At 40.1% G+C, this 25,614-nt stretch overlaps 1 protein-coding gene and 1 long non-coding RNA gene across 3 annotated transcripts in view; one reads left to right on the top strand and one right to left on the bottom strand.

Moving 5' to 3' along the window:
- Positions 1–24,635, top strand: part of LOC109615339 — a 48,715-nt gene extending 24,080 nt beyond the window's left edge. For both annotated transcript variants that reach the window (XR_003782775.2, XR_004576663.1), the window contains exons 3-5: positions 23,507–23,625; positions 24,228–24,295; positions 24,508–24,635. This is a non-coding gene — a long non-coding RNA (uncharacterized LOC109615339). The remainder of the gene's footprint in view (positions 1–23,506; positions 23,626–24,227; positions 24,296–24,507) is intronic.
- si:dkey-178e17.3 (somatomedin-B and thrombospondin type-1 domain-containing protein) overlaps positions 1–25,614 on the bottom strand; it is a 155,397-nt gene that overhangs the window by 37,182 nt on the left and 92,601 nt on the right. The window lies entirely within an intron of this gene.

The following is a 25,614-nucleotide window of genomic DNA, read 5'->3' on the forward strand; positions in this document are numbered from 1 at the left end:
CATGCTTCAACAGTAGCTAATTTTGGGGCTTCTCCATGCTTCATTAAAATATATAACTGTGTCATCAGCATAACAGTGAAAATTTACATTGTGATTTCGGATTACATCGCCCAGATGGAGCATATATAGTGAGAACAATAATGGGCCCAGAACCGAGCCTTGAGGAACACCAAAGCATACCTTTGACTTGTCAGAGGATATGCCATCCACACTAACAAACTGATATCTTTCAGATGAATAAGATTTAAACCAGGCAAGAACATGTAGCCCAATATGGGTTTCCAGTCTCTCTAAGAGAAGGGAGTGATCAGTAGTGTCCAAAGCAGCACTAAAATCAAGAAGCAACAGGACGGATGCGGAACCTTTGTCTGAGGCCATTAGAAGGTCATTTGTTACCTTCACGAGTGCAGTCTCAGTACTATGATGGGATCTGAAACCGGATTGGAGCATTTCATATATGTCATTTGTCTTCAGGAAGGCATTCAGTTGTTGGGAAACATTTTTCAAAGATTTTAGAGAGGAACGGGAGGTTCGATATTGGCCTATAATTGTTTAATATGTCGGTATCCAGATTTGATTTTTTTAAGAAGAGACTTAATTTCCGCTATTTTTTGTGAGTTTCGTACACATCCGGAGGAAAGGGAGCAATTTATTATGTTCAGCATTGGCTGACCTAGCACAGGAAATAGCTCCTTAAGTAATTTTGTTGGAATCGGGTCTAGCTGAGAGTTTGTGAGTAGTTAGTGTAGGGCAGAGGTGTCAAACCGGTTCCACGGAGGGCCGAGTGTCTGCAGGTTTTTGCTCTCTCCTTGTACTTGATTGGTTAATTAGGTCACTGATTGGTTAGTTTCTACCCTCACCTGGTTGTGTAGGTATGAACTAGGAACCAATTTATAGGAAAAACCAAAAACCTGCAGACACTCGGCCCTTTGTGGAACCGGTTTGACACCTTTGGTGTAGGGTATAATGTGTCAGACCCGGCAAACCCTGGTGCTTATGTGGGTAAAGAGGGTTTGAAAAGAGCATACTTGGAAAAAACGGGGAGATCCTCAAAAATGGTGATAGAGCTCAACAGTCATATAAAAACACATGGTATATCGGTGGGGTACGATGAATTTAAAAATAGAATGTTTCTAAAAGGTGAGCCCCAGTTTAGTTTGAAATTTAGTGCAAAACTGGAACAGATATTGGGGTTAAAACCAGGCGAGCGGTGGTACACCACATGGTACGGAACATACCCCACAGATATTCTGGCGGGGTTTAACACCCTATACATCTACACAAATATAACTGATTATCAACGTGTTGAAGACAGTCATGTCCCACTGCTGCGAACTGTACATATTACAGGGAGAAAGAACGAAGTTGTCACAGTGACGTACGACAAGCCACACTACGTACCTCTTAGTAAGAGGCAATTTGATGAGATCTGTATTGAAGTAAAATCTGATCAAAACCAGCTGCTTTCATTTGTAGTGGGGAAGGTGATTGCAAAATTACACTTCAGACCCGTCAAACAATCTTTTAGAGTTTAAGATGCAGCCGCAGAAGCTCTATGATGATCCTCAAAGGTATGTTGAATACTACACAACACAGGCCGGTAACGGTTTACCAGGGTATCATGGTAGCTCAGCAATGTATGAGGCCGGTCTAGGGGGCCTTTTCCGAGGGCTTTTCCGGATGGCAATACCTTTGTTGAAGCGCGGGTTCTCCATAGACCACCTGGTAGGCGGAGCCTACCCAAGAGTAAAAAACGCAAGAATGAGACAAAAACAAGAGCCAAGGTTAAAAGAGGACATACACTCAAAGGGAACACGGCAAAGCTGCTTAAGAATATATTTTAGAAAGATGGCACTCCTACACCGTATGTCTGGCGAATGTATGAAGACAGAGTTGGATTTATTCACAGTTCCATTCACACAGACATCTATTGAGAAAAATACATACATTGAAATACCGACCCTATCAGCAATATCAGACGCAGCCCCTCTGGAGTTCTTTATTGCCGGGAATGGCGAAGACTACGTTGATCTAAACAATACTTTTGCTGTACCTACGTGTAAAAGTCACTAAACCGGACGGAACTAATATTGATGCCGGAGCACGTGTTGGGGTTATCAACTATCCGATAGCCACCCTATTTTCACAAGTGGATGTCTCCTTGGGTAATCGTTTAATTAGCTAGAGTAGCAACACATACCCCTACAGAGCTGTTATAGATAGCATTCTGAATTATGGATGTGATACATTAAAGATACAGTTTTCAGCTGGGTTGTTTTACAAGGATGCCGCAGGTCACATGGATGTTACCGACCCTGCAGGCGAGAATGATGGACTTACGAAAAGGGCAGCCTATTCGGCGGATAGCACAACATTTGAAATGATCGGCCCTGTTCATAGCGATATCTTCTTTCAAGAGAAACTTATGTTAAACGGCGTTGACATAAAGGTTAGGATGGTGCGCGGTAAAGATGAGTTCTGCCTTATGGGGGTCGGGGATGTGCGTTATCGTTTGCATTTATTATCAGCGTCACTATTTGTCAAGAAAGTGTCTGTTTCGCCAGCTGTGAAACTTGGACACGCTCAAGCGCTACTCTCAACCAATGCCAAGTACCCAATTGAAAGAGTGTGTATGAAGACATTTAGTTTACCGGCTGGGGGTCGTGTTTGCAACCAGGAAAACCTATTTTTAGGACCTCTGCCAAAATGTATTGTAATCAGATTGGTGGACAATGACAGTTTTACCGAAAGTTTCACAAAAAATCCATTTAATTTCAAACTTTATAATTTGGAGTTTATGGCTATGTATGTAGATGGTCAGCAATTTCCTAGCAAACCATTCCAACCAAATTACACAACAGGGTCAGCAGTGTATGAATTTTACCAATTGGCCTTAGCTTCAGGAAAACACCTAAAGGACCAAGCCTTGGCTATTGACAGGTCGGACTTCTTACACGGCTATACCCGTTTATGCATTCAACTGCGCGCCAAACGAGGAATGTGGTCAGCACCTATCCTTGATCAAGTCAGGGAATGTACGACTTGAGATGAGGTTCAGACAACCACTACCCCACACAATTAATTTAGTTGTTTATTCAATCTTTGACTCCATTATCGAAGTGTCAAACCGGCGACAAGTCATGGTTGACTACTATTAGGAAAACTGTGTGGAAATGAATACCACATAGTTGACCAGTGTGGTGAACCAATTTTCATCTAGGACCCATTTCTATGGTGTGCTGGCAAGTGACCAAGTACCTAGGGTGCCTGTCCAAGATGTTGCATCAATGATGTTGTTAATACACACCCAAGCAATCACCCTGGGGAGCACTGGCTGGCTATTTACATAATGGATGATGGCATTGGAAGGTTTTATGACAGTTTTGGAAACCCCCCGGATTTTACATAAAGTCAATCAATGCCTTTCTGAAAACCTGTGAGAACGTGGAATACAGTTCAAAACAAGTACAGGACCTGGTTTCAACCACGTGTGGACAGCATTGTGTGTTCTTTCTCTTTCTAATGACAAAAGATCTGAGTTATAAAGATTTTATGTCTTTTTATGCTGATGATTTACGAGAAAATGATGCCCTAGTCTCATAGTTTGTAGCTAAGATGTACCAGAGTAAGCGTGATAAGCAAATGTTTAATTGCATACAACATGCTCAATCTTGTGAAACGTTTAATTTGTGCCATGGTTGTTGAAAAAATAGAAAAGCCAATCACGTGTATGTCAACTTTATTATTCAAAAATAAAAACATTTGTAAAACCACATCAATGTTTACATATTATTTTTCATACAACATTTATTCAAGATAAAACAAACATATGAGGTTCAAAGAAAGCTTTGGTTGGTTGAAAACCAGTTGCTGGTAGTGTGGCTAAATCATCCATTGATGATTTGTTTATACAATACAATTTGTTTGTTTATACAAATTGATTTTACGTCTTACATGAGCATTTGTAATAGTTGTAAAAGGCATGTTGAGACATGCCTTGGCCTCTAAAAACACCCCCCACCCCAACGGTCTTCTATCGTCAGCAATTTTATTGGTTGCTGTCACACTTTTAACAAAATCCAATGGTTTTTCTTTTCCTTGCGACTGAAGTGTTCTTTCTAGACATGTATAAAATTTTGGCTTTTTGTCTCTTTACTTTTCGGAGCTGCGACTCGGTTAAGGCTATATTTCCGCGCCTTAGATTAAGCGCTATTTCACAGAGTGATAGAATGAGGTCGGTGGATGCTGATTCTAAAATAACTTTTCGTTGACTTGCCGGTGCCTTAAATATCATCTTCAAAAGTGGTACATTTCTACGAATGCGTTTAGACATGATCAAACCCCTGAAAATAACCCTGTTCTCAGACTGTAGTCTTCTGGTGTTGTAGCTTTAAAGTCAATAAGTAAATAACCAAAAGGCGGATGTGTTGCATGTTTAAAACTCTCCATGAAGAATCGAGAAAGACCGGGGTATATCTATCTGCCTAAAATACTAATCTGCTGATTGTCGCGGGGGTTTTTAAACAAGATGAGGTAGTTTGTGTTCAAGTTAATAGTTCTACTGGATTTGCCTTTAACAAACATGTTTTGGACACGGTAAATTGCACTCAGGTTACGGTGGTTTGAATATTGTGTGAAAACTCTCTCCATCTCCAAACTCTCTGATGCACTTTTCATTCAATTGTCAATAATTGAAAGGTTGTTTTTCTGAATCGGTAGCAGATTGTCATCACACAGCAATGTTGGTAGACCTTCTATAAAATGTATCTCCCTTACCTTCAACATTTCGTCATACAGCGGTTGCCAACATGAATAAACCCAGACGATATTTAGAATTTCTTTGGAGAATACAACCTCAGCATTATCCAACAACATCTTCACAAAATATGTTTTACCAGAGTTACTGGGGCCACTAATGACACAGCTGAACGGGTGTTGTAGACACGGGTCAAAACCACTATCCATCCTAGACTGTGGTTTAGTACCCGTAAGGCCTTGTGCTGTAATCAGGGAACAGTACACGCTTGTTGTACACAACTCTGAAACGCTTAGACACTACTCGGTTTTTCAACGTGAATGTTCTTTTATCTCTAGCAATTGTGTCTGCATTAGCAAGGACATGATCATCATCACCGCCCTCACCCCGTACAAAGTTATCAACCAGTCGTGTCAGCGTCTCCAAATTAACAATGGTTGTGTTGTAGCTGTTGAGCGTAATGCCTTTAGCTTTGAGACAGGTCAGACCTTTAACGGTTTTGTAACCGTATGTCTTTGGCCCACCACTAACAAATTGAGCTATGCTGTCACCATCCGGTAACTCATCGGTCAAGTCACCCAAGAATGGCCCCAGTGGGAGCACCCAATCCTCATGGCGTGTGACAAAGATCACGGAATCAGTGTCTGTGTAGAGTACACGTCTATCCAACTTCTCAAGAGTGAATACAACTCGAGTCTAGCATAAGCGGTTGTGAACGCTGCAATAAAAATTTTGCCGTTACGTGGCTTGATTGGTGTCTGTTTTGTGTAACGCCACTGTACCATCGCAACAGTGTCTGAGATGAACGAGAAATAACCAACATCTATTTCACTGGAAAAAAGATAGTGGCTAAACTCCTTCGGATCTGTAATTAACATTGTGTTCATAAGGTTAGTCCGCTCACCCATCTTACCCCAAAGACTATTCATTGCCAATTTAGCTAAAGATCGCCTAGTACGATCAACATGTACTTTGTGTTGTTCTTTCAAAGCCTCTAGCTTTGTCAACCATTGCTGGTGCATCAACCCATACTGAATCTTTGTCATTGGATTGATGCTTGTTGAACAATGACACTTTGGGTGACCGTGCCAGAAACAACATAGAAATTCATAGACCGTGCTAAAACCATCGCGTTCAGCATATCCATCAACGTAGTAGGCACCGATTTTCACTTCACCCCTGTTCATGGCGTGCTATATTGATATATCCTCATCGGAGGCCACATATTCAAACCACTGTATTGAGCTGTTTAAGAATGTCTTCTGACAACGGTTGTAGTTGTCTGAGGGGACCAATGCAATGGTGTCATTGGTGAGGAATCTGTTGCAAAAGACTTTCATGCAAGCCAAAGCAATCGTAATTGACCGGAATGGGTCAACACAACCACACTCCAGGAACTCGAGACTGTAGCGCATACAACCCTCTCTCAAGATGACCACATAATTCACGCAGTAAGCCTTTATTTCATCCTGCATGACAAAGGGGTCTGCGGAAACAGTTGCATACCATTGCAGAAACTCATCTTTTTCTTTAGCCATCATGGTATTCACACCATAGTAATGCGGTTCCGGATGGGGGCCAACATAGTTCTCATTCTCCTTGATGTTAAACTTATGAGGAAAGTAGCCTTTTTTCGAATCCTTAAAACCCATAGCACGTGGCAAGGCTGATAGCTTCATAGGTAGAAAGCAATGACTATCAATGTATCTCTGATTGAATGTGCTGTCTGTAAAAATCATGAGCTTGCTACCATCAGCAATAAGTGTTGTGCCTATACCGTTGTTAGCAAGGTACTGCATCAAGATGTAACCATCGAAACCTTTAGAGTTGTGTGCTATAAATGTGTAGTCATTATATTTCGGTTGCCTAAACTTTTGAAAAAAAGCAGTGACACAACCATCTCCGGCTGAACACCACGTCTTTTTATCAAAGCTTATTGCACACACAAAATTTGCAGTGTGTACACCATTCACCGGATTGGCAATAGTCTCAAAATCATAAAATAAGTAGCGCTCACTAGGGTCCTCGGGCTTGGAGGGTTTTATAAAACGCTGATGATTCATTTCAACCGGCAGATCCACGTTACAATTGTGACATATGTTAGCCATGCACCTGTGCACTTTATAGTTGGTAATACTGACTTTGTAATAACGGCCGCAATCGACACAGTATTTCTTCTGGTCACACCTGCTAACCCAACGATCCACACTTTTGTGGTGCTTCAAACGTTTATGCTAGCTATAACAAAAATCTGAATAACATATCCGTTTACAGTCAGGGCACTGCTTTGTGTTACAGGGTTAGGTATGACAATCTTCATGAAGACAGACACTACAGCTATGTTTACAACCATGATCACCACGTGTGTTGAAACCGGTATAGCACCAGTCACAGACATAAGACACACCCAGAAAACCCTTCAGATTCATGATGCCATAGAAATGGTTATCGTGTAAGTACATAAAGACAGTTCTAGGGTGGGTTTCCTCGCTGTTTTGAAACTTGGTAAAGCGACCATCCCGTGTTCGGTGAAAGACAACAATTTTAGACCCTGTAATTTCTTCAAACCGAACAATATCTGTGAATGCCACACAATCAGCTAATGCTAAACCAGCGCCCTTATGTAATTCACGACCACTAACCAGGGCCTCAGGATATGTGTACTGCGGGTTCAACATACCCATCAAACAAACAGAAAAACACGTAGAATCATTATTCACAGCCACATATAAATGTCTTCTTTTTTTTATTGATAATCTGATCTATCAACAATGTTTGAGCTTCACGTCACGGGGCACCACCCTCACGGTTTTTGACAATTTGTACCACCAGTTCTAGTGATTCATCAATCATAATCTCGGCATTACTCTGCATAACACTTTCAAGTAAATTACCAAACGTACGTTCATTATATTCATCCGCTCTCATGGTCACATGTACGGGGTCTATCAGAGATTCACCAATCAACTCAATCTGCAGACGATCACCAGGCCCGTGTACAAAGTCTGAGGCTCTAACAATCAAAGTATCCAAGCCTGCCATAATACTTGCGTAGAATGTGCCAAAATCACCAACTTCACCAGTATTTTGTAAATGTATCAACTGTCATAATTCAACATTGTCAAACGCATTATGCTGTATAACTCTAACATCGCCATCACTGCACTGAGTTTGCATCAGAGAGCTCGGAGGAGAGTCAACTAGATCGTGTGAAAAATGGGGGCTACTAAGCTAGGTTAACAAGCCTTGTATCTGAGGATTATTGTGCGCATCGCTGTGTAACAAAGTAATGTTTGGTTCATTTGTATTTTGGGGTATGGTCGATTGGTTATGTGTAGAGGTTGTTGGCTGTTCCGTGTCTGGTCTGTTGTTAGCATTATCTTTTGCCATTTCTCTTGTTTAACGTGTACATAACAATCCACTTTTCAGATTTAAATATTCTAACTCAAACATACATTTACATACTGACCCCATTGTGGTAACGTTACTTTGTATCATCACCCGGCTGTCCTCAATCTGTTGGAATATAGAATGTTGTACCAAGGGTCAGTATGCATAGTCATAATTGTTAATAACACTTTAGAACAAGACTAAAAATGTCTGTAAATAATTAAACTTACACTAAGTATCTGCTCAGGTTGTGTAAGATCACAGTCTGACCGCCCAGTCCAACTGACGCAGATGACGGTCACTTGAACTAAATACAAATAGGATTAACAAGCGTATACAGGTAATTAAAGCTGATTAACAATAATGTCAAAAGTCTACTTACCAAGATTTGGAGGTCCAAAAATGTGTTTACCAACCACGGTCGGTGTTCAATTCCGCTCAACCTAAACCGGAGATTTAAACAGGCAATATGAAAGACAGCTAAAAATGAATGGATTGCGCAATCATAAAATGTATTTACACATTCTTAAAAAGTTCAAATGTCTCGTTTGTATTTGCATCACAATTCAAATAAATTACTTCAAATAAAATAACTTGTACTTACAACAGAAACGATATACTCCACGCTTGAAACAACAGCTGACTTTTGTGGATGCTGCGGGGTTTAATTACTGTCTTCACATCGCAGCCGGGGCGCCTCCAGCAAGTCACGCCTCTTAACTTTGTCATTGGTTACATGTCATCGTTCTTCACGTTAGAGTCAAATTGTGTTACAACTATACATGCTGCAATGATACAAATTCAGGATAAAACTTAACTATTTAGTTCTGATTATTGTAGCCGTTTGGCAACCAAATATATTGATACACCCTGTCTGGTAGAACTGCCGTTCTCGTTAATTTTCGCGGCTCAGCTGTCACATCACGTCATATAATTGTATATATTAACGATAAACTCATCTGCTTACATATAAACGCTTGCTATTATCACCATATCGCCATTAATCAGTTCAACATTTAACAAACACAGGACCATAATACAGCAATACAAAATCAGATTTCACGAGTTGGTCATTAAGAGAATGCAGCACATCTTCACCCGGAAGTGACAGCATAAGCCCATACTAACACAAATACTACAGTTTTATTTTAACCAACCTTTGCCTATTATTAAACATTTCTACCAATGTGTGGAAAACAATCTTGCGTTGATCTCTGTTGTACAATTTCAAAAGACGCCTTTACGAATGTTTTAATTACCTGAAATAACCTATCCTTGCCTGTCAACGATTCACCGTTGTTCATGCAAATTTATATGCTGCGGGTAACTTTGTAACGTTTTGCCCTAAAATGCAACTTAGAAGTTAATGCTGACTTAAACAACCATTTTTATTACAAAACTCACCATTGCTCATACATACACTTGTTTTTATTTATAACAATATTTTAAAACCCCAACCGTGACACAATCCACCTTTGCGAAATGTGTGGTTGGCCCGGGCCATAGAAACTCCTTCAAAATAATAGCATTGCTCAGGCGATGTTAGTTTGCTGTAATGCTGTGTTGAACTACAAACCGTGAGACATGATTTCTAACCTGCATGTACTACAGTTTGTATTAGTGGTTATTTAGGGACCATTACTACTGGGCAGATATAACCTTGAAGCCCATCTCTTGTTAAAATGAATGTTGGGCTGAAACTATCCAAAATCGTAAGTCCCTTCCCACCCCCTTCTTTATATCTTACAGAAAAAACATGTCTCTCACGTCCGTGCTTGTGGAAAAACACCATGTTACAACCACATGGTAAAACATGGAAGTTTACATCTGTACCACATGGCATTGGAACCCTGGCACCCTTTTGTTTAACACCAAACAACTTACCGCTGACAGAACACTGGGAATTTAACATTCCGGAACCCTAAGCCCCATTTGTTAATTAACATTCTGGAACCCTAAGCCCCATTTGTTAATCATCAAACATACCCCACCTGTTGTAACACTAGTCTGGTTTGCTCATCAGGCGTTGTAAAACATCAAACACTGACACATCAATGTAATCATGAATCACAAAGTGCAGAGCGATACGGTATCAAAACATTCAAGTGTCCCTATTGACACCTGGTCAGGGAGGTTCAAGACATTTTTAGGACAACTGAGATTTTGAGGACCATAACTATTTAAGGATGAGTCAGTTATTTGTTTTCTAATGGTGATGATCTTTTCATCAAAGTAGTTAATGTATTCATTACAACTAAAGTGAAGACCCACTTCACTTGCTAAGCTTTGCTTTTTTGTTAACTTTGCAACTGTATCAAAGAGCAATTTTGGATTGTTTTTGTTCACCTCAATCAGGTCTGCTGACGTGAGTGATTTTCGGTATTGTAGTGTACTGTCTATCCAGGCTAGTCTAAATACTTCCAACTTGGTGGAGCGCCACTTTCAGTCCAATTTTCTGGAGGCTTGCTTAAGTGCTCTAGTATTGTCTGTGTACCAGGTAGCAAGTTTCTTGTTGCGTATTTCTTTTGTTTTTAGTGGTGCAACTGTGTCTAATGTATTTTGCAGTGTTGAGTTTAGATCCTCAATTTGATCGTTTGCAGATGTATTTACTCTGTCGTTAATGAGCGAACTTGTAAGAATATCAAGGAATTTATTTGTAGTCCGAGAATTTATAGTAAGGCTTTTGAAACTTATTGTTTTCAGAGCAAGTGGATTTCTTGTTTTAACAGTAAATGTAATAAGACAGTGATCCGACAATCCAGGATTTTGGGGGGAAATTATTAGATCTACAATATCTATTTCTTGTGACAGGACTAAATCTAAGGTGTGATTGTGGCAATGTGTTGGACCTGAGACATGTTGGATAAAACCTATTGAGTCAATTATGGCTTCAAAGGCTTTTTGAAGAGGATCATTGGACTTTTCCGTATGAATATTGAAATCGCCAAAATTAGAATACTATCTGCCATGACTACAAGGTTGGACAAGAATTCTGGAAACTCATTGAGGAACAATGTGTATGGCCCGGGGGGCCTATAAATAGTAGCTAAGTAAAAACGATTTATCGGCCTGGTTAACTTTCATGAGTAAAACTCAAATTACCTTCTAATGGCCTCAGACAAAGGTTCCGCATCCGTCCTGTTGATTCTTGATCTTAGTGCAGCCTTTGACACTATTGATCACTCACTTCTCTTAGAGAGACTGAAACCCAATATTGGGCTACGTGGACATGTTCTAGCCTGGTTTGAAACGTATTTATCTGAAAGATATCAGTTCGTATGTGTGGATGGCATATCCTCTGACAAATCAAAGGTATGTTTTGGTGTTCCTCAAGGCTTGGTTTTGGGCTCATTATTGTTCTCACTATAAATGCTGCCTCATAATATCAATTTGTTATGCTTATGACACAGTTATATATTTCAATGAAGCATGGAGAAGCCCCAATATTTGCTACTTTGGAAGCATGCCTTCAGGTATTAGGAAGTGGATGACAGAGAACTTCTTGCTTTTTCAACTCAAGAAAAAAAGAAATGCTTGTTTTAGGACCCAAGAAACAAAGAGCTTTGTTGGCAGATCTCACTGTGAACCTCAATGGCTGCATGGTCGTATCCCCAAAAAATTGAAGAATCCTTGGATTTACCTTCAACACTGACCTCTCCTTTGATGAACATATAAAATATATCTCAAGAGTAGCTTATTTTCATCTTTGAAACATTGCAAAAATCTGAAACTTTTTATCAAAAACTGATGCAGAAAAATCCATGCTTTTGTTACTTCTAGATTAGATTACTACAATGCTCTTCTTTCTGGTTACCCTAATGAATCAATAAATAAACTTAAATTAGTGCTGCACACGGCTGCTAGATTTCTATCTATATTTTTTTAACACATTACTCCAGTACTAGCCTATTTACACTGGGTGCCTGTTAGGGCTAGGGCTAATTTTAAGGTTGTATTGTTAACCTATAAATCAATACATGGACTTGCTCCTACTTACCTAGCTGAAATGATTCAGCCATACATACCTATACATAACCTACGATCGCAAGATGCAGGTCTTTTAATTGTACCTAGAATTTCTAAACATACAGCTGGAGGCAGGGCCTTCTCTCATAGAGCTCCACTACTGTGGAATGATTTGCCAATTAAGGTTAGAAAGGTTAGCAAAATTGTGTCTACTAAAGTGTCTACTAAAGACGCATCTCTATAGCATGGTCTATGATTAATTGTAATCTGTCCCAGGGGCGTGAAGGTGACCAGAAAGGCTATAGTCCATCTTTGCTGTCTTGCCAGGTGGGCTCTCATCACCACTGGGATGCCCTGCCTCCAATGCCATTCGGGGGCAGAGTTGCTGGCTTGTTGTCTCTCTGTTGTGCGGTTGTGCAATTGGGCTGTACTCTGCTGGCAATACTCAGCCCTCATTCAGGGTGGTGGCGGTTGGTGGGTTTCCCTTTGGTTGATGCTTGGCAATGTGGTTGGATTGATTTCCTGCCTGTTGGGCCCTGTCCATGGCCTCCCTCGGATAGGGCCACAGTGTCACTGGACCCCCCAGTCTCAGCCCCAATGTCTTATGCTGCTATATTATTGTGCTGGGGGATTAGGGTCAGTTCTTTTTCTCCACTAGGTTAAACAGACTGTGCCCACATTAATCTATTAATATGTTCACCCGGCACAGCCAGAAGAGGACTGGTCACCCTTCTGAGCCTGGTTCTCTCTAGGTTTCTTCCTGCCTGTCAGCCTTCTTAGGGAGTTTTTCCTAGCCACTGAGATTGAACACTGCTGTTGTTTACTCCTTGGGATTTAAGGCCAGGTGTTTTTTAAAAACACTTTGTGACAACTGCTGATGTACAAAGGGCTTTATAAATACATTAGATTGATTGATTGATCTTCATTACTTTCATCATTAAGCATTTAATTGTATTCATAATATTGTTTTTTATATCTTGTATCTTACAAGCTAATGGGTTGTACTGTGCCCTCTGTAATTTTTTTGGTTTTCTATTCCAAAAGCTTAGATTTCAATTCAGTTACTATAAGGTTAAGGGATAGATTTGCTGTTTTTGAGGGTGTGTCCTTCTCTCAGCCACCTTCTCCAAGATGTCCAGCTTGATCCCCAGCACAGAGCACACCCTCCTGATCAGTTTATTGAGCTTTTCCACATCCCCAGACCTGATGTTGGAACCTCAACACACCACCTCAAAGAAGATGGCAGTAGACACCACAGACTGGGAGAACCTATGCAGCAGTGTACTGCATACATCAAAGTACAAATTGTGGTTGGTCAGTCAGGTGGTCAGTGACCCAGGAGACCAGGGTTCCTCCGTGTGCAGTAGAGGCAGCACCACAGACTGATGGACCCTCTATACAACATTAATAATTTAAAAAGACAAACTGCTGCATATAATCAGTGTTTTTTGGGATACAAATGTAATTGGGGTCACTTAACTTTATTCTCAAGCAAATGTACAATCTTTAAATTATACTCTTGAAGTACTTCAAAATTAATATAACCTGAAAGGTGCTGCCGCAGAGCCTCCAGTGGTCAAAATACAATGGGGAGAACAAGTACAGTGGGGCAAAGAAGTATTTAGTCAGCCACCAATTGTGCAAGTTCTCCCACTTAAAAAGACAAGAGAGGCCTGTAATTTTCATCATAGGTACACTTCAACTATGAGAGACGGAATCTAAAACAAAAATCCAGAAAATCACATTGTATGATTCTTAATATATTTGCTTTTTATTGCATGACACAAGTATTTGATCACCTACCAACCAGTAAGAATTCCGGCTCTCACAGAACTGTTAGTTTTTCTTTAAGAAGCCCTCCTGTTCTCCACTCATTACCTGTATTAACTGCACCTGTTTTAACTCGTTACCTGTATAAAATCTGTCCACGCAATCAGACTCCAACCTCTCCACAATGGCTGTTCGGTTCTTTAAGAATCTCCCCACCGAACGGGGCATCAGGAGAGGACACGTTGTTATGACTCGTTGTGGTTTTTTATTTAAACTGATTGATTTTCCACAAACAGCTAATTAGTCCACAAATAGCAGGTTATAAACCTGTAGAAATACAAAGGCTATAGTATAAACAACAACATTAGCCACATACATAATATACCAAATTCTGAACATACTAATATGAATAAAATATACATTTCAATATAGTCAGTATTTAGTATTATAAATATTATAATATACTTAGTGTTTAAAAATGACTAAACACAGCACATTTCTCTAAACACAGAAATATACATCAATGTAAAACACATCAAATGTACAGCAATGTCAATGTTACATATTGAACTAATAGCCCAAAACCAATAAGGTGTATATTGGTCTAAAGTGAATACAGTGAGTGTAGTTGCTGTGCATAGCAATCCATTACCAAAGTAAAGCGATTGACTACATTACCCATTCAGCACCGCAACCAGGAAGTAACTCGTGTGACAGTAAAACGCTCCAATTTCAAACATTTACTAGAATATAGTCACGGATATATCGAGCTGACAGCGTTGAACATTAGACCGCAAATAAGGTTTTATCAGCGTGACCAACGTAACAGTTATCAAGCATACAAGCCGCACATACATAACACAGTAGTAGCGCAACAGACAAACAAACCTAAAACGTAGCTCAATGTAGAGAAACAACAGCTTACCGGTGGCGCATCTCTCCTGACGAGACATGTCAAAACCAATGCTCGCTCCCGCTTATAGCCCGTGCTTATTCAGTACTGGAGTTGAAACGCGGATTTTACTGGTCCACGTTTCAACTCTTGACTGGCCCGTGCTCTAATCAGGTAAGTGAACCTCCCACCTAGTTACCTGCGTTACATTGCTGTTGAACACCCGTGACGTAGTAAACGCTACAATGGCCAAGACCAGAGAGCTGTGTAAGGACATCAGGGATAAAATTGTAGACCTGCACAAGGCTGGACAATAGGCAAGCAGCTTGGTGAGAAGGCAGAAACTGTTGGCGCAATTATTAGAAAATGGAAGAAGTTCAAGATGACGGTCAATCTCCCTCGGTCTGGGGCTCCATGCAAGATCTCACCTCGTGGGGCATCAATGATCATGAGGAAGGTGAGGGATCAGCCCAGAACTACACGGCAGGACCTGGTCAATGACCTAAAGAGACCTGGGACCACAATCTCAAAGAAAACCATTAGTAACACACTACGCCGCCATGGATTAAAATCCTGCAATGCACGCAAGGCCCGCCCCTTGGGAGAAGGTCATGTGGTCTGATGAGACAAAAATAGAGCTTTTTGGTATAAACTCCATTCGCCGTGTTTGGAGGAAGAAGGATGAGTACAACCCCAAGAACACCAACCCCACCGTGAAGCATGGAGGTGGAAACATCATTCTTTGGGGGTGCTCTTCTGCAAAGGGGACAGGACGACTGCACCGTATTGAAGGGAGGATGGATGGGGCCATGTATCGCCAGATCTTGTCCAACAACCTCCTTCCCTCAGTAAGAGCATTGAAGATGGGTCGTGGCTGGGTCTTCCAGCATGACAACGAGCCGAAACACACAGCCAGGGCAACTAAGGAGTGTCTCCGTAAAAAGCATCTCAAGGTCCTGGAGTGGCCTAGCCAGTCTCCAGACCTGAACCCAATAGAAAATCTTTGGAGGGAGCTGAAAGTCCTTATTGCCCAGCGACAGCCCCGAAACCTGAAGGATCTGGAGAAGGTCTGTATGGAGGAGTGGGCCAAAATCCCTGCTGCAGTGTGTGCAAACCTGGTCAAGAACTACAGGAAACGTATGATCTCTGTAATTGCAAACAAAGGTTTCTATACCAAATATTAAGTTCTGCTTTTCTCATGTATCAAATACTTATGTCATGCAATAAAATGCAAATTAACTACTTAAAAATCATACAATGTGATTTTCTGGATTTTTGTTTTAGATTCCGTCACTCACAATTGAAGAGTACCTATGATAAAAATTACAGACTTCTACATGCTTTGTAAGTGGGAAAACCTGCAAAATTGGCAGTGTATCAAATACTCCCCACTGTACATATCATGGGCAGGACCATTAATGGGACCCTTTTACTGTAGTCAGCTGAGTGTGACTTCAAAATTCATTAACTTTTCCCTTCTGATTAATTTTTTCCAGTCATGTCCATGCCTGCCTTTAATAAAAACCGATAACCTCAAAGTCACTTCACAGGTGCATGTACAGTGAGACAGATACAGGGATGCAATGTGTATCCTAGTCAGGACTGTGATTTGAAGTAACTACAATCTTGAAAAAGATACTTTTGTAATATGTGTTGGTTTTGGATTGTTGTGAACTTTTTAGCAACTATATTTAGCATTTATTTATTACAAATAATGTATAGCGTTACATTAATAAACATTAATACAAATATGACATTTCTTGTCACTTTACAAAAGAGTCGCATGTTGCATAGATACGTTTGAAAAAATTCTACTTAATCCATTTTAAGATGTAAGACGAACACCAACAGATCGCAATGCCTACATAGTAACGTAGCAAAATGTTAAGGCTCTGCAAATAGCCTGATGGAGCCTGCACATGTACACTGTGTGCACAATTATTAGGCAAGTGAGTATTCTTATCGTTTTATTATTTTTCTGCACATTTTCCAAATCCAAACCATATAAACTGGAATGCTCATTAGATTAAATCATTTTCAGGTGATATGTATTTGTGTAATGAGGGAGGGTGTGGCAACAGTGAATAAAACCTTATATCAAGGTGTGCATAATTATTAGGTGCCTTCATGACCTCAGGTATAATGGGCCAAAAAAGAGATTTAACTGACACTGAAAATCATAAATTGTAAAATGTCTTTTAGACAGATGCAACATTCGAGAAATAGCTAAACTATTGAGGCGTGACTACCGGACACTCAAATGTTTTGTTGCGAATAGTCAACTGGGGTGCAAAAAATGCATGGAGAAGAAAAGACGCAAATTAACTGCATAAGACTTGAGAAGAATTAAACGTGAAGCTACCAGGAACCCATTATCCTCCAGTGCCACCATATTCCAGAACTGCAACCTACCTGGAGTGTCCAGAAGTACAAGGTGTCAAGTACTCCGAGACACGGCCAAGGTCAAGAAGGCTGAAAGAAGACCACCACTGAGGAAAGATTCACACATAGAAGCGTATAGATTGGGCAGATTGACCTGACGACAGATTTTTCAAAGGTTTTATGAACAGATGAAAAGAGAGTGACTCTTGATGGTCCAGATGGATGGGCCTGTGGCCACCACTAATGGACACAGGCCAACACATCGAGTCAGGCGCCAGCCAGGTGGTGGAGTGGTACTGGTATGGGCTGCTATCATTAAGGATGTGGTAGTTGGACCTTTTTGGGTTGAAGATGGACTGAAAGCCAACTCCCATACCTAATGCCAGTTTCTGGAAGATAATTTCTTCAAGCAGTGGTACAGGAAGAGGTCCTCAGCATTCAAGAAGGCCATGTTCTTTACGCAGGACAATGTTCCATGACATGCATCCAAGTACTCCACTGCTTGGTTAGCAAGCAAGGGCCTCAAAGTTGCCCAAATAATGACCTGGCCCCCTTCCTTACCGGACTTAAATCCTTTTGAGAACTTGTGGACCCTTCTCAAACCTGAGATTTACAGTCAGGGAAGACAATACACATCTTTGAACAGCATTTGGGAGGGTGTGGTTGCTGCTTCAGCGAAAGTTGGTCGTGAACAGATCAAGAAACCGACAGACTGCATGGATGGAAGGCTCATGGCAGTTATTCAAAAGAAGGGTGGCTGTATCAGTCACTGAATATCAGTCACTGAAAGGCCTGAAATGTTATATACTTTCCATTTTGTGTTACTTATTTGTTGCACTTACTCTAAAAATTTTGAATAAACAAGTGAGTTGGATAAATTATTTTTGTCATTTAGTTGTCTAATAATTGTGCACACTAATTGTTGCCTAATAATTGTGTATTCCCCTGAGAAAGATCAAAACAAATTGTTCCTTTGTTAAACATTCAGGTTTGCGATTCAATTATATTTTTATTTAACTGAGAGCATTGTATTTGTACTCCCGCGCACATTTGCATAACATTTTTGATAAACAATTGCATTTTTGATATCAATATTTAGATTTCTTGATATCAAAAAAGCAATTCTTGATATCAAAAATGTATTTAATATATGACAAAACGGCTTGCCATAGATGTAGGCTTACTCTGTTTTCACCAGCCATCCAACCAACCAAAATCTGTGAATTTAACTAGTGCTTCATCAGTCACTTATCTGGTTGTACGCACCCACCATTGCGCGCATGATGATCACACATACAAATGATTGCATGCGCCACTGTTATTTTGGTTAAAATAAAGTTTGGTTAAAATAAAGATCGAACATGCAACTTGTGATAATTATTTCACACACCTATTCTTGTTTAATTGAAGTAATCCAAAAGTAATAATTTTTTTTCCTCAAAAGTATCTGTAATCTGATTACAATATTTATTTCAATAAATATGACAAACTATAGTAATATTACAATAGTTGGTAACATAACGAATTACAGTTACTGTTATTTTGTAATCCGTTACATGTATACGTTACTCCCCAACTCTGTATAAAGGATGTTGTGCAAAAAGTACTTGCACTGTTCTCATGCCAGTCTTATTGATAATTTTGTTGATTTGTTTACAGACCGAGTGGTTAATTACATCATAATCTACAGGTATGTCTTATTTTTCCAATTTAAAATCCCATGCCCAAATGTGGAAGTTTCAGTTCTACTTTAAATGTATCATGCTCTTGTGGAGTTAAGAATGTAAGATATGCTCATGCATGGCAACGGTTTTGTTGTACACTGTAATAGACAGTCCAAATAAAAAATCATAAAAATTGTATATCCTAGAATCTTCTGGGCAGACCTTGGAGGAATGTTTCCCCAAATGTTCGAAATCATCCTAAGATTTCTTTATCAACTGACAATAAAAATTTGCAGATGCTTTTATCCTGGTCTTTTTGGCTAATAAGCAAGCAAGCAAACAAGTTTATTTATATAGCACAATTCATACATCGAAGCAATTCAATCTATTCAAAATATATTAAAGTATAATAACATAAAAACAAATACTCAAATGAAAACATCAAAACAAATCATAATAATAAAAAATACAATGAGAAAACATCTAAAGATACATTTTTTTTATCAAAACATAGGAAGCCAAAAGGCTAAACAGTGTGGTTAAGTTTAAGTGCTCAGTCATAGTCACGTGAGAAGAGAAGTGTTTTTAACCTGGATTTAAAAATTAAAAAGGCTAATAAGCTGTTAAAACGGCCAATGGCAAAAGCCATACAGTTCAAAGATGCTATTTGTGGTGGAGGAAAGCTTAACAAGAAATGTTACTCAGTTTAACACAATGGTTAATGGTGTCTAAAGAAATATTCAAACTTGCCGTGATGTTAATACGTGACTGAATTATATCATGTCAAGAGGCTATACCGACACTCAAATATATTGCTTGGTGGCAGAGTGGTTAAAGACACAGCCTTTCACGTGGGCAATCAGGGGGCGAATATCGGGAGGGCAATAATGATCAATGCTTTTTATTGTGAGCCGGCTAAACTAAGCTTGCCTAGTTTCTTGTTTATTAGTTTTTTTCACTTTGGGAGTTCATCCGAAGTTGAACCCACAATGGTACTGGCTAAACTACACTTTTGCTATCATAGTACATATAAATTCCTGGAGGCTTTTTATGATCTCTTCATAACAGAGGGTAATGTGTGGATTAAGAAGACTTCATACTATAATAGACTATATTATAAAAATATGTAATTTATATAAATTTCAAAAACTATTTTGCCATGGGCATTTTGATGTTTCACAAAGTCATTCCATCTTGTGTCTTTCAAAAATGCTTTTCAAAACATCTGTGTACAGCACGTTGTAGGATGCATGTACTTTAAACTGCAATAATGTAATAATAGAGGCTACCAACCACTTGTTTTATTTTTCTTGCCTCCAGTGAAAGAGAAATTGGATATTAAGGTGGTAGTAGGGTTCCCACTCTGTCAGTTGTCAAATTCCCTTGACCTTTCACTGACTAAAAAGCTGAATTTCCATGACCTATAATGAACAGAAAAACAAGCAGCCTTTGTGCAGAGCACTGACCAGACAAAAACCAGCCCACCCTATTTTAAACCCATCAATTTGCGAGCTTTATTTACTAGTACACCAACGTTTTCAGTACAAAACAAAATTTTCACTGCTTAAACATACACCGATCAGCCATAACAATATGACCACTGACAGGTGAAGTGAATTACTCTGATAATCTTGTTATCATGGCACCTGTCAGTGGGTGGGATATATTAGGCAGCAATTGAACATTGTCCTAAAAATGTATGTGTTAGAAGCAGGAAAAATGGGAAGCGTAAGGATCTGAGCGACTTTGACAAGGGTCAAATTGTGATGGCTAGACGACTGGGTCAGAGCATCTCCAAAACTGCAGCCCTTGTGGGGTGTTCCTGGTCTGCAGTGGTCAGTACCTATCAAAAGTGGTCCATGGGTCTAGGGTCATGGGCAGCCAAGCCTCATTGATGTACGTGGGGAGCAAAGGCCGGCCCGTGTGGTCCGATCCAACAGTCAAGCTGCTGTAGCTCAAATTGCTGAAAAGGTTAATGCTGGTACTGATAGAAAGGTGTCAGAACACACAGTGGATCGCAGTTGCGTATGTGCCTACAATGGGCACGTGAGCATCATAACTGGACCACGGAGCTGTGGAAGAAGGTGGCCTGATCTAATGAATCACGTTTTCTTTTACATCACGTGGATGGCCGCGTGTGCGTGTGCGTGTGTGTGTGTGTTGCTTATCTGGAGAACACATGGCACCAGGATGCACTATGGGAAGAAGGCAAGCCGGCGGAGGCAGTGTGATGCTTTGGGCAAAGTTCTCCTGGGAAACCTTGGGTCCTGCCATTCATGCGGATGTTACTTTGACATGTACCACATACCTAAGCATTGTTGCAGACCAAGTGCACCCTTTCATGGCAGTGGCATATATACACAATATTAGGCAGGTGTTTATAATGTTATGGCTGATCGGTGTAATGCACAATAATGATCATCATTAAGATGATGCTCCTGTCGGCTTCATGTGGGTAGCATGCTTCTTACTGTTTGCATGGCTGTGAAGGGCTCCTCCTCCCATATTTGATAGATCGATAGTAGTTTTACAAATTTTACATTTAACTTTGCTGTCATCTACTTTTAACACCGTCTTTGAAGTCATCATTATGTAGCCAATGCTCTTGAAATTTCAATTCTCCTGGCATGTTTGCCTTCGTTAGCAGGTACAGGAGACCGCATATCTTGACTGAAGGGATTGCCAGATGACGAGTGGGAAGGTGATAAATGGACGCTGAAAAATTAAGTAGCCTAACCATAACAATACGCAATATGGGAAATGCGTGAAATAACCTGATAAACAATAATACTGCATGGAAAATACATTTTGGCATGAATGGCATCTAAAATGTGAACATGCTACAAAATTCCCAGATATTCCATGACTTGGACAAAAACATTATAAAATCCCCTGACTTTCTAGATCAAGGAATATACTTTTTTAAATCCCATGATATTCCAGAAATTCCATGACCAGTGGGAACCCTGTGGAAGGTTAGACTGGGACTGAGGTGGATCAAGATGTGTTTCCAGAACTAGTGACCACCAATGGAATATTCTTTGTCAAAGAGGACCTAAATGACACTGGTCAATGGCATGGAACTAGCCCAACATTTTAAGTTATCCCTTAAAGTGATGTTAAACTTTTTCAGGAGGGGCTTGCGCTCTCAATAGTTTGAACCAATTGGTAATATCCAAATGATGTCCTGCTGTTTTGCAGTTACTAGCAGATCAATATCACTTCCTCTATGGATTTTATGTATCGTTTGTCTGACTTAAATCAGAAATTACAGCCATCCACACCTCATTCTCCAGCCAGCGTAACAGACACAATGGGGGTATTTCAGAAAACAGGGTTAACATACTCTGAGTATAAACCACAACTCTGGGTTGACTGACTCTGAGCTGTCAAAATGAGAGTTGACGGTTTCAGAACATATGTTAAAGATTTGTTCAGTCAAATTAGCGTAGCCAGTTCAGCCAGGACACCTGAGAGGTAATTGGTCAGCAATACATCAGCTGATGCAGAATCCCTCTTATCAAGTCAGAAACTTGTCTATATAAACAGCAGGGTACTTCAGTCGGTGTTGAGCTTGTACTAACATGCGGGTGCACCAGGTCTCCTCTGTTTACTCTCTCTAGTGGCATTCACGTCTAGCCTCTGGCTCTTGGAGCAGTGCTTACTGGGTGATGTCGATTTCGAGGATTCTCCCGGAGATCTTGTTCTGGGTATGTGGAAGAGATCGAGTGTGCTGAACTCCCTGACGGAGTTCGAGGCTGGCTGGACTCTCTCCAGTTTCAATCTCTGACTGACTGGTCAGATCCTGATGCATTTATTTTTTCAGGGGGTGTCTGCTCCCTTTGGCGTCTTGCACTAAGATTTATTAGAGTTTTTGTCAGAGGGTGATTTAATGCGTCTGGCGAATGCTCCCCTCTGGGCTCCAGCAAAGAGGCGCAGGGCTCCCCAACAAGCTGCAGCGAAAAAAGCTAGTGTTGCATCCGGTGAGGAGGAATCAAATCACCATCCCTGGGCGCTATGGCTGGGTGGATTGCTTCTTTGGAGGGTAGGCCAGCTGCCTCTGTCTTCGCTCCTGGGGTCGTGTGGGCATTGTCAATGCCTGACCAAGGAGGTCCTCTGCTGCAGGGGTTGTTGGAAGTGGTGCCCCGCTACACCCTGGGTAACACCTTTCCTTGTATCCCTGCTGGCATGCTGTTCATCTCCCCAGTGGCAACTATTCCTGATTTGGTCCGGGAGCAGATTGTGGCACGTCGGGACGTCAGTCTCGTAAAAATTCAGGTTGGGCTTGATTCGGTGGATATACAGGTGGTTGATTGCGGGGATGTGTCAATCATTCTGAAGGACTCCAATCCGATATCTCAATGTGACTTTCAGTGTTTATCTGGATGCGTTGTGCTGAGTGTTTCCGGACAGACGAATAGAACTGGTTGTGTATTTAGGCATAATTTCAGATTTAGCCGCTACTTATGGGGTACCTTGTTTTATGAATATTACAAGTGTTTTTTGGCAACATTTTGCAATGTATGTATGGCGTTAGATGTGTCTCAATATCCGTAAATATATCTAGAAAATCTGTGTGTATATTCATCATTTCCAACTGTTGCTTAACATTTACAAGTGTTACATTTTCTTACAAATCTGCATTTTGTATTTACACATTTTGTAACACACATTTTCCTTCCGTAGACAAGTTTTCATGTGCGTGGTTTCAGTCAGAGGGCTCGCTTGGTGGGACTTACGGAATGTCCGGACTGGAGCCTGGTAGATTGGAGTGAATTGGAGCTAGGACACGTTTTTCCTGAAATGTGAGTATAACGTTTATTTGTATAACAATATTTGACCGCAATATTTGACAGCGTGTTTTCGACTTCAGGCAACTAACTTAAACACAGTTATGTCAGCCTACTTCTGGTTGGCTAGCAAGGCATCTAGTAGGCTACTGTAGCATAACTAAAGTAATAAAGTTATCTGACTCCATGGCACGACTGACTAGATAACGGTATGTTGTTGACTTGCACAGCTGCATTCGGTTCATTCAGTATGAGTCTTGCATATCTAGCTGGCGTTAGTAGGTATAAAAGGAAAACTGTATGCATGTGTTAGTCCTTAATATGTGTGTAGGTACAGAGTGATAGTACACCTACATCTTTGTCCACCTACATCTTTAGTTTGTTAGAAGTGTATGTACTTTTTATTTGGCAAGTATTGGTCGCCACTTGTCCACCTTTCATCACACATCCAATCAGAGATAGACTTCTACTGCGCAACACTCAGTGCACTTCTGGCTCTCACAGATTATTTGAGAAGGGTTCCCAAGATGCTGTTTAAAAAAAATTGAATATTTTTTATCAAGAGTTACCCTTAACATAATGTGTTTGTATTTCTCTTTGTTTCCCTCCTAATGTAGCTTGTGTCAACCAAGAAACTCTAAAAGGTGGTCTTCAATGTCCCTCACAACAAACCTCAAGGAAATAGGTGAACACTCTTCAGTTCCTTTGCAGTATATTTAGACAGACATTCCCTAATATTCAAAGTGTTAAAGTTACTAAATGCATGAACTATACTGTAGTGATCTCTACTGACTTCTACACTACCTGAATCTCAGTGTTCTTCCCATTGATTTGAAACTGTTACTTTGATAATTGCACAAAAAAGATCCAACAATCTGCTTCCCTGTCCTTTTTCAGCAACGTGTTTTAACGACCATCCTCTTTGCCACCACTACCAAATTATGGTCATTGAACTCCTAGTCTCCAAGTCATCAGGAACATCAGGAAGGATTATTTCTCAGAGAGGAGACCATAACATAAAATATACTCTGTAGTTATTAATATTGCTTTTATTATAATACTGCTTTTATATAAATATATAATTATAATTTTTCTTATGAACCATGTCTTTGTTTGACATGTCAGTATGATTGTATAAAATACACTATTTATTAAATCCCCATGAAGGCAAACTAGTAATTAAATACGGGAGTATCCTTGTACCAATTAATAATATGGTATACGTTTTATTGTCTTAAGAAATAATGTCCTAAAGAAATGTATCCAAAAATATAAACTTTGCCTGATGTCATCCTCCATTCACTACTGTCAATGAGCAATTAGTATAACCACTAATGTTATCTAGATGTGCAAGACTCAATGAACAAACCAAATGCAGCTGTGCAAGTCAACAACATACTGTTATGTAGTCAGTCACGCCGTGGGGTTAGATTAGGGTTGCCACTTTCAAAGGGACAACTTGCCAGCAGCCCCATGCCCGTGGGACACAAATGAAGCGGGGTATGGGGGTCCAGCCCAATGAAAGTGTAAGATGCATTCTGGTGATTTCTTATGCACCAATTTGTTCTTTTATGCATCATTTTCAAAGTCCTCTGCTACCGTGAACATGCATGTAATGGAAATAGAGTAAATAAAAATAAAGAACAGTTGCATCAATTATGTTAAGGACTAAAACATTAACTCCTCTTGCAGCAAATGACCAATCATCACGTACTTTGATATTTGGCATGGATATAAACATGGATGCTATTGACCAATGAACATGGACAGGGGAGTGGTTTTGCACATATATAGACATCTCCTACAAGGATAATGGGATAATAATTCTACTTCGTGCATATGTTAACAAAAATGACTGCAAATATTTATTTTATCAAACACATGGTGGCGCTATTGGGGTTCCCTACATTTGCAAGCTTACCATGCCCACCCCGTTTAAAATAAAAACTTGAGAACAGGTGTACAAGTCCAACTCCTCGCAAGGAACATATTTGCAATTGGGAT

The sequence above is a fragment of the Esox lucius genome, chromosome 13, assembly GCF_011004845.1.
Source record: "Esox lucius isolate fEsoLuc1 chromosome 13, fEsoLuc1.pri, whole genome shotgun sequence".
Classification (NCBI taxonomy): Eukaryota; Metazoa; Chordata; class Actinopteri; order Esociformes; family Esocidae; genus Esox; species Esox lucius.